This window comes from Gossypium hirsutum, chromosome A13 (genome assembly GCF_007990345.1).
Source record: "Gossypium hirsutum isolate 1008001.06 chromosome A13, Gossypium_hirsutum_v2.1, whole genome shotgun sequence".
Classification (NCBI taxonomy): Eukaryota; Viridiplantae; Streptophyta; class Magnoliopsida; order Malvales; family Malvaceae; genus Gossypium; species Gossypium hirsutum.
Window position 1 is genome coordinate 56,563,892 of NC_053436.1, and position 10,607 is coordinate 56,574,498.

The 10,607-nt window shown below is 37.9% G+C and overlaps 1 non-coding gene across 1 annotated transcript; it reads left to right on the forward strand.

Moving 5' to 3' along the window:
- Window positions 1-6,131: 6,131 nt before the first annotated feature.
- LOC121213250 (small nucleolar RNA R71) lies at window positions 6,132-6,238 on the forward strand. Its single transcript, XR_005908632.1, has one exon. It is a non-coding gene; the product is annotated as a small nucleolar RNA R71 (small nucleolar RNA).
- The last annotated feature ends 4,369 nt before the right edge of the window (window positions 6,239-10,607 follow it).

Genomic DNA, 10,607 nt, shown 5'->3' on the forward strand with positions numbered 1-10,607 from the left:
ACTTGACTCGGGTTGTACCAAAACCGGAGCCTCGATCAACAATACCTTTAATTTCTCAAAACTCTATTGGCATTATCTGTTCATTCGAACTTGACATCTTTCTGTAACAACCTCGTCATCAGAGTAACAATCATGGAGAATCCTTTAACAAATTGTCTGTACTAACCTGCCAAGACTAGAAAGCTTCTAACCTTGGTTACATTCCTCGACGGTTCCCATTCAACAATAGTCGAGATCTTACTCAGGTCAACTCTAATACCATCGCTCGAAACAATGTGGCCCAAGAATCCAACTTCTTGAAGCCAAAACTCACTTTTACTAAACTTAGCATACAACTGCTTGTCTCTCAAGGTTTGCAGAACAGTTCTCAAGTGTTTAGTATGCTTAGATTCATCAAAAGAATAAATCAATATGTCATCAATAAAAACAACAACAAATTTATCCAAATACAGTTGAAAAATATAGTTCATCAAGTCCATAAATGCCGCAGGAGCATTCGTTAAACCAAAAGGCATGACAAGAAATTCATAGTGACCATACCTCGTCCGAAGAATAGTTTTCGGCACATCCGAGTCTTTCACCCTCAATTGGTAGTAACCGGACCTCAAGTCTATTTTAGAAAACCATGTCACTCCTTTCAACTGGTCAAACAAGTCATCAATCCTTGGAAAAGGATACTTATTCTTAATTGTTACTTTATTGAGCTGTCGGTAATCTATACATAACCTCATAGATCCATCTTTCTTTTTCACGAATAATACTGGAGCACCCCACATAGAAAAGCTCGGTCTCAAAAAACCCTTATCAAAAAAATTCTTGCAACTGTGACTTCAGTTCTTTTAATTCAGTTGAGGCCATTCTATATGGAGTAATTGAGATAGGTGCTATACCAGGGGCTAACTCAATACCAAACTCAACTTCCCTAATAGGAGGTAATCTTGGCAGCTCTTCTAGGAACACATCCGAATACTCACATGCAACATGTACTGATTCGATCTTCAACTCAGACTCTTTTGTATTCAACATATAAGCCAAATAAGCCTCACATCCTTTTCTCATACATTTTTGAGCAACCATGAAAGAAATCCCACTTGGTAACTTAGCGAACTCATCTGATTCAACCCGGAGAATTTCACCATTTTCACATCTCAATTCAATAACTTTTTGTCTACAATTTACTATGGCATTGTGAAGTGTCAACCAATCCATGCCCAACATAACATCAAATTCATCGAACGACAATAACATCAAGTCAGCCATAAAACAATGATCTCTAATCATCAACGGACATTTCTTACATACCTTATCAACTAAAACATGCTCGCCTAACGGGTTTGACACATAAATTCCGTCGACTCAATAGACATTAATTCTAGATACCAATTTCATGCACACATATGAATGAGTAGAACCAGGGTCAATCAAGGCATTGACAGAAGTGTCATAGAGAGAAAAAGTACCCGTAATCACGTCGGGAGAAGATGCATCCTCACGCGCACGTATGGCATAGGCTCTACCCAGAGCTTTAGCTTCGGATCTCACCGCTGTATCCCTTGTTACATTTTTATTACTAGCCCCATTACCGACATTTTTCGAGGGTCTCCCTTTTGTAGCCGTACTACCTAGCCTTGTACTCTAAATTTTTTTTTCTCAACCATCTCAGGACAATCAACTCACCCTATGTCTAGGCGCGCAATCAACTCCGCTTAATTATGACAAAAGTACTCTTAGACAGGGTCTATTCCTCCTCTGAATAAGAGCATGTCTTGAATCAGTATCCTAGGATATCAAAACAAGAATTAAGAACACATAATTAAGAACAAGTTAAATATTTATCATACGATTCAGAAAATAATAACAAGATTCGTCTTAGGTTTCATTCCCCACAAGTATTTAGGGGTTTTAGTTCATAACTAAATAAGAAAACATCTCAAAAGAATAAAGAATACAAAACATAAAGAAAACCCAAAACTCCTAAAGGGAAATTGAGGAGAGATCTTCAGTCTTGATGATGAATTCGACTTCTGAGATGGATCAATCGGTTTTCTTGGAGTAATTCTTTACTCCCCCTCCTCCGTCTCCCTTTTCTTCCTCCTTTAGGGTGTATTTATAGGCTTTGAAATCCCTAAAAGCCCTCAAAATTAGCCTTTTCTGAATTGGACTCAACTTGGGCTCGGCAGGGAGACGTCCGTGTGACACGGTTGTGTGCGCTTACTTCAGGCCGTGTTCAAGCCTGCCAAATTAACACGACCATGTGGTATGCCCATGTGAATTGTGCTTCGATTTTTCCAAATTGACACAGCCGTGTGGGCTGCCCGTGTGAGGAAGTCTATGCCGTGTGGCCAATTTTCTCTATTTTTGGCCCGTTTCTCATTCCTTCCACTCTCCTATGCTCTCCTAAGTATAAAACATGAAATTAAAGCATTAGGAGCATCTAATTCACCAATTCTAATGAGAAATCATCCATAAAATGCATTAAATATGGGGTAAAAATATGTATAATTTACTGTTTATCCAATACCCCCACACTTAACCATTTGCTTGTCCTCAAGCAAAATCCTCAACTCATAATCAAAATAAATTCTTCTCAACTTATAATTTCTATCGATAATATCTCAAAACAATCCATAAGTAATCACACATTGAGGATACAACTAAAAGAACATCAAAGTCTCAAACATTCTGAGTTGAGTATTTAATCATGCAAATATAGGTGTCTCTCCTCATTTAAGTAATTACCGTTGATTCAGATCATCGTACCTTGTCTTTATGGTTTGGAGATGGAATATTGAGCAGAATTCCATCATGAGCTCGAGGCATGTCAGCTCGATAATCTCGAAGAACAGCTCCCACGAGTTGGTGGTTAAAAGAGCCCGAATCGCGTCAGCCATCTGAACTTGTTCTATGGTAGCCCACAGAAGATGACGCTCCCTTCCTCTTCTTCGAGGCTGGTACAGTGGTTTTCTTTCCTCATGACGACATTAAAAGCTTGTAATATAAAGAATAATAATAATAGGTAAACATATTCGAAGAGGAAGTAAAATGAATGAATTTGAACTAACTATTGCATCCAATACTACTAATATGAGGCAAACTCAACCACCATAACAATGATTATGAGAATAGAAATGTAATGGGTGTAAAGCTTTCCTAGTCTCAATTTAACATAGATTGTATGGTAACTAACCTAGGAATGCAAATTAAATGACAGTCATTGGCATGGTAATAGCATGAAAATAAGCATAGTAATGTCATGGATATGAGGTGTGCCTAATAACTTGATTCTATTCGAAATGTATAATAACTAACCTAAGAATGCAAGCTAAATGATAAAGTAATGAGCAAAATGAAAAATAGTTCAAAAGTAATGGGTATTATTGTAATAATAAGCATTAGTAATAAGTAACATAGAAGTGAAAGGAGTAAACAAATGCTAAGGGAGAGATATTGAGCTTTAAAAATGTATTTGGAGACGGCACATGGGCGTGGAAGGAGGACCGTGTGGAGTTGCAGCGGCTAGGGTTAGGGTTTTTGAATGGGGAAGAAAGTGAATAGTGCAGGATATTTATAGATTTTGGGCCACACGGCCAGCGAACACGCCCGTGTTCCCCAATTTTAAACCGTATGATTCGCGAATTTCAAATTTGGGTGCGTTTGACATTTAGTGCACGCCTGTGTTCCTTAGGCGTGTGGGTTCACACGGCCGTGTCTCACGACCGTGTCTAACTTCGTTCACTTCTCCCACGCCTATGTGTTCAATCCCCATGCCCGTGTCAATTTAACAGGTTTGATCACGGGTGTTAGACACGGGCATGTCATACGCGCGTGCTGTTTTAATAGGTTCATCCATGGTTCTTCCACACGGGCGTGTCGCACGGCCGTGTTGTTTTGGCAGGCTTAACCACGGCCATATTGCACGGCCGTGGCGTCTAATCATAGCCCATGTTGGGGAAATCTTTTGCCCTGTTTTCAAACGGCCTTACGCACGCCCGTGTGCTTGGCCGTGTCTCTACGGAAACACTTGTATTCAAGATTTCTATTAGTAAGTTAGGAGTTAAATACCAAAATTTAAAAAATTACTATTGTTAGTGCTCGGGTTGCCTCCTAAGAAGCACTTACTTATAGTCTAAGCTCAACTTACCTCTCCGTTGAATAATCATGGTGGTTTGAGGATTTTATTCTCCTCATTCTTGCTATCAATCTCATCAAAATAAGGTTTTAACCGGGTTTTGTTTACCTTAAAAGTACTGAACTTGGGATGACTCACCTCTACCATACCGAATGGAAAAATACTGAGTATCGTAAGAGGGATTTCCTCATTCGCTGTGATAGTGACAATGTGGGGATCTGCAGCATCTAATAAGACCTTATCACCAACCTTAAGTTGATTTGGAGAGGTATCTGGCTAGTTTTGGCGTAGTTTCAGTTTGTCGAGTGTTCTTGGTTTGTGTGTCCGCCATTCATCGAGATCCTCGATTTGTAATCTCTGATCTTCATGAACAAGTTCTCTACTATTCCTTGAAAATGACTCGTGTGCTTCTTTCAGACTCATTTTTTGCAAAGTAGGTTGCACCATATTGTTAGTTTTAGTAGATTGGTTTAAATGATTACCTTCAATTCCTGATGTGTTGCCAGAATTGCGAGCTTGAAGGGTGATTGTTTCTTCTCCCACTCGGAGTGTGAGTTCACCTGTTCCTACATCAATGATGGTTTTAGCAGTTGCTAAAAAGGGCCTTCCTAGGATTATAGGAGTGTTGCTATCCTCTTATATGTCTAGAACAATAAAGTCAACGGGAAATATAAATTTATCGATTTTAACTAGCACATCTTCAATAATACCCCTAAGGAATCTTATAGTTTTATCTGCTAATTGAATGCTCATCCAAGTCTGTTTGGGTTTCCCGAGACTAGTTGCTTAAACATTTCGTAAGGCATGACGTTGATACTAGCCCCTAGATCAGCCAATGCATAATTAACATCTAAACTACCAATTAAGCAAGGAATCGAAAAACTCCCTAGGTCTTTTAGTTTGTTGGGTGGTTTATTTTGGAGAATGGCAGAGCAAACTGCATTTAGCTCCACCTGTGACGCCTTGTCCAACTTTCGTTTATTTGCTAAAAGCTCCTTGAAAAATTTCATTGCGTTTGGCATCTGCGATAGAGCTTCAATAAACGGTAAGTTAATATGTAATTTTTTCAAGAGTTTACGAAATTTACCAAATTGTTCATCTGAGCGGTCTTTCCTTGTCGCGTTGGGGTATGGCACATCAGATTTATATTCGACAGGTACTGGTTTGTTTTTGTTATAATCTACCACACCTTGACCTTTGCTTACCATAATTTCTTGCCTCGGTTCTGGTTCAGGCTCAACGACTCCTTCGTCATCTTGAATATTAATTGCGTTGAGCTGTTCCCTTGGGTTGGGTTCAGTATTACTTGGCAAACTACCTTGTGGTCGTTCGGAGATTTGTTTGGAAAGCTAGCCTATCTGAGTTTCGAGCCCTTGGATCAACGCTTGTTGATTTTTAAGTGCTGTCTTGGTGTTTTGAAAAAGGGTTTCTGACACTAATATATACTTTGAGAGCATCTCTTCAAGGTTTGACTTCTTTTCCTATTGGTAGAGTGGTTGTTGGAAACCCGGAGGATGTTGTGGTCTTTGATTTCCTTGGCCTCCCAACGGAAAATTGGGATAGTTCCTCCAACCTGCATTGTAAGTGTTACTAAATGGATTGTTTTGAGGTCGAGGATTATTACCCATGTAATTTAATTGCTCGTTATCCATGTTGTGGGCATAAGGTTGATATTTCGAATTGTTTGTTCCACCTCCACTTTCTTCGCACTGCATTACTGGGTGAACCTGTGAAGAACTAAGAAAACCATCAATATTTTTATTTAAGAGTTCTACCTGATTAGAGAGCATGGTGACCGAATCGACGTTATAAACGCCGGCTATTTTTGTTGGCTTTGTTCATGACTTGCCACTGATAATTATTCAGTAACATCTCCTCTATAAACTCATAGGCATCTTTTGGTGTTTTATTGTTGATGGTTCTGCCAGCAGCTGCGTTAACCATTTGTCGAGTTGAAGGATTCAGACCATTGTGGAATGTTTGTACTTGGAGCCAAAGCGGTGACCCATGGTGAGGGCACCTTCTCAGTAAGTCCTTATATCTCTCCCCTGCATCGTAGAGTGTTTCTAAATCCATCTGCACAAAAAAAGAGATATCATTACGGAATTTAGCCGTTTTAGCCTGCGAAAAGTATTTTAGTAAAAATTTTTTGGTCATTTGTTCCCAAGTAGTAATTGACCCTCATGGTAACGAGTTCAACCACTGTTTAGCTTTGTTCCTCAATGAAAAAGGGAATAATCGAAGACGAATGACATCATCAGAAATGTCATTGATTTTAAATGTATTGCAAAATTCCAGAAAGTTTGCTAAGTGAGTGTTGGGATCTTCATCCTGCAAACCATCAAACTGAACAAATGGCTGTATCATTTGATTAGTGTTAGGTTTTAATTCAAAAGTATTCGCCGCTACAGTAGGTCTAACTATGCTAGATTCAGTTCCTGTTAAAGAAGGTTTAGCATAATCATACATAGTGCGTGGATCAGGATTTTTATTAGCCACAATTGCAGGAGGTAGCTGATTGCCTTGGTTTTTAGCCATCTCTTTGGTTGGGGGTTGAGTATCATCTTCTTGCTCGTTCGCTATATATCTTAAGCTTTGCCTTATTTCTCTTTGATTTATGCAAACTGTATGATCGATTTCTTCGTCAAAAAGTAATGGTCCTGACGGGTTTCTTCTAGTCATAAACTATAAAAACCTGCCAAGAGGAAGAAAAAGTAAGTTAATAAATAATAATGATAATAAAATTAAATTAAATTGCAAGAAAAATAAATGGCTAAAGTAATAAAAATTGAGCGTTCCTAATATTTCAGTTCCCCGGAAACGGCGCAAAAAAACTTGATCGCGTGATTTCGTGATAGGTTTTAAATATTTATAATTACTCGCTCTTGAAGTAACTATTATCGCAATGTAGGCAAGTGTACCTATCGAACAGTAGTATAGTTTTAGCAGGACCGGATTGTCGAACCCAAAGGAACTAAAATACTAGTAATGACTGTCTTTTTATTATCTAGCCTAAGAATAAAGAGGTTTTTGTTTTAACTAACTAATTATCTATACTAAGAACGCACAGAGAAAAGAATTGGGGAATTGCTTTTGGGAAGAATCGATTGACTTAAGACAATACCTAAGGAAAAATCCACCTAGACTTTACTTGTTATTCTGGCTCTGAATCGGACAATTTATTCATTCAACTTGTTCCGTAGAGATCCCTAAGTTATGTTATTATCCCTATTCAAGACTAATAACGTCTAATACCTAGATTGAATAACCGAGACTTTTCTCTAATTAACACTCTAGGGTTGCATTAACTCGATCTATGGATCCCCTTTTTAAGTTTCACCCTAATCCAACAAAATCTTGTCACCCTATGTCTAGGCGCACAATCAACTTCGCTTAATTATGACAAAAGTACTCTTAGACAGGGTCTATTCCTCCTCTGAATAAGAGCATGTCTTGAATCATTATCCTGGGGTATCAAAACAAGAATTAAGAACACATAATTAAGAACAAGTTAAATATTTATCATACGATTCGGAAAATAATAACAAGATTCGTCTTAGGTTTCATTCCCCATAGGTATTTAGGGGTTTTAGTTCTTAACTAAATAAGAATACATCTCAAAAGAATAAAGAATACAAAACATAAAGAAAACCTAAAACTCTTAAAGGGAAATTGAGGAGAGATCTTCAGTCTTGATGATGAATCCGACTTCCAAGGTGGATCAATCGGCTTTCTTGGAGTAATTCCTTACTCCCCCTTCTCTGTCTCCCTTTTCTTCCTCCTTTAAGGTGTATTTATAGTCTTTGGAATGCCTAAAAGCCCTCAAAATTAGCCTTTTCCGAATTGGACTCAACTTGGGCTTGGCAACGACACGCCTATGTGCACTTACTTCAGGCCATGTTCGAGCCTGCCAAATTGACACGATCGTGTGGTTTGCCCGTGTGAATTTGGCTTCGATTCTGCCAAATTGATACGGCTGTGTGGGCTGCCCATGTGAGGAAGTCCAGGCCGTGTTGAGTTCGTACTTTGCCCCATTTTCTCTGTTTTGGCCCGTTTCTCATTCATTTCGCTCTCCTATGCTCTCCTAAGTATAAAACATGAAATTAAAGCATTAGAAGCATCCAATTCACCAATTCTAATGAGAAATCATCCATAAAATGCATTAAACATGGGGTAAAAATATGTATAATTTATGGTTTATCACCATCCATACAAAATCGGGCCATAAAATTTTCGTTCAAATTAAATTCATTCATACATGTGCAAACTGTCCCTTATATAGGCCTACGAGGCCCAAAACATACATCGAGGGTGGTTCAGAACTAAACTGAGAACTTTGAAAATAATAGGAAGACTAGGAAAATTTTCTTGATCTGGAGAGTCACACGCCCGAGTGGGTAGGTCGTGTGGTCACACACGCCCGTGTGGCTTGGGACACGCTCGTGTCCTCAGCCTGTGTAACTCTCTGTTTATGACATCATCAACAAAATAAGGTCACACGACCAAGTCACACGCCCGTGTGCTTAGGCTATGTGGTGAATTAAATTCCAAAAATTAAGTGCAGACTTCACACGGCCTAGGCTCACGCCCATGTCTTAAGGCCGTGTCCTTCACACGACTATGACACAAGGCTGTGTCTTTGCCTGTGTGTTTACTGCTGAGATTTTGTTTTGTATAATTAGGGTGCAGGGGACACAAATTCGGATCACACACCCATGGGGCAGACCATGTGTCACACATGGCCAAGACACATGCCCGTGTGTTTAACAGTGTGGACAATTTGTAGGTTATTTTCCAAGCGATTTGCCACCCTTAAACATTTACATACCTACACTCACTTTATCGCATGCAACATGGCACATTTGGCTACTCAAGCATTCACATTCATGGTTAAAATTATGACTTGGTAATGTCAACATATCACCTATTCAAACTATCATGCTTTCATATGGCATTCCACACCAATTTCATGTTTGTCTATCATCTTTACTAACCTACCTTCAAGTTACCCACTTGCATCACCTTTATTGTCAAACACATTAACCATATTTCATACACCAAACATACATACCAGTCATCACACTTATTAACCACAAGATATTAAAGCATAAGCACATTTGCATGCATGCATCAATAATTAGGGTTACAACCCAAATAATCAATATGAGTCACTTCTCAATGCCATATACAAAATAATCACAATACCATTATGAGCCAACATATTTGGCTAATCAATATGACACATAACAAAAAGACCAAGTCCCTATACATGCCATACTCAAAATGATGAGACTAGCTACACCAAATATTCAATTGATAGTGTGATCGAGTCTCCGACGTCCTCTTATCCCCGAGCTAGCATAATTCATGATACAATTTAGGCAATAAACACATGATACAACATCACATCAAATATGTATGTGCTTACCATACATGCAATATTAAAGCATTTAAAGTATGGTATATGTTGCATTATTTGCAAATGAACTTACCTCGGTACAAAATGATAGAAACGAGCCTAATCCTTGTAAACTTTGTTTTTCCCTCGATCAAGACCCGAATCACGTTTTTCTTGATCTATAATGTCAAATTCAACTTGTTCAATACATACATTGCTCATATCGACCCATAACACATACTTTGGTAAAATTACCTTTTTACCCCTAACTTTTTACTTATTTATACTTTAGTCCCTAGGCTCGCAAAATGAAATGCATGAAATTTATTAGTTATTAAAGCCTACCCATTTCATATTCTAACTCATATCAGCTCACATTTTCCTTTATTTCACATTTCTACTACATTTTTACACCTTTTACAAAAAAGTCCTTTTTAGGTGTTTTCACTAAAAATCATTTAGCAAAAGATGTTTATCACGCATCAAAATTCATATTCCTCCATTAAACATCAAATACATCCATGTCACACATGGGTCAAATTTCTTACATGAACCCTAGCTCAAAATAATGGTAGAAATAGCTAGATCGGTTGATGACAACTTCATAAATGTAAAGAACATTAAAAATGGGACTAGAATGCTACTTTTGAGCTTGAAAAGTGAAGAAACCCTAGCTATGGTGTTTCTTGGAATTTGGGCACACACATGGAGAATATGAACAAGTTTTGCTTCATTTTTCCCTTTTTATTCTTTTATTTACCAAATGACAAAAATGCCCTTAAGGCATTTCTTTCAATTTTTTCCTATTCATGCCCATTTTTGTCCAAAATTATAGAAATCAGTCAAATTTCTATTTAAGACCTTATAATTTATCATCCAATACAATTTCATGCTTGAAGCTTCTAGAATACATATTTTGCAACTTATTCAATTTAGTCCCTAAAGTTAAATTGGACACCTTAGGCATAGAATTTTTTCATGAAAATTTCACACAAACATGCAATTATATCATGGACCATCAAATAATCATAAAATAATCATTTCTATTTTGGATTTGTGGTCTCAAAACCATTATTTCGA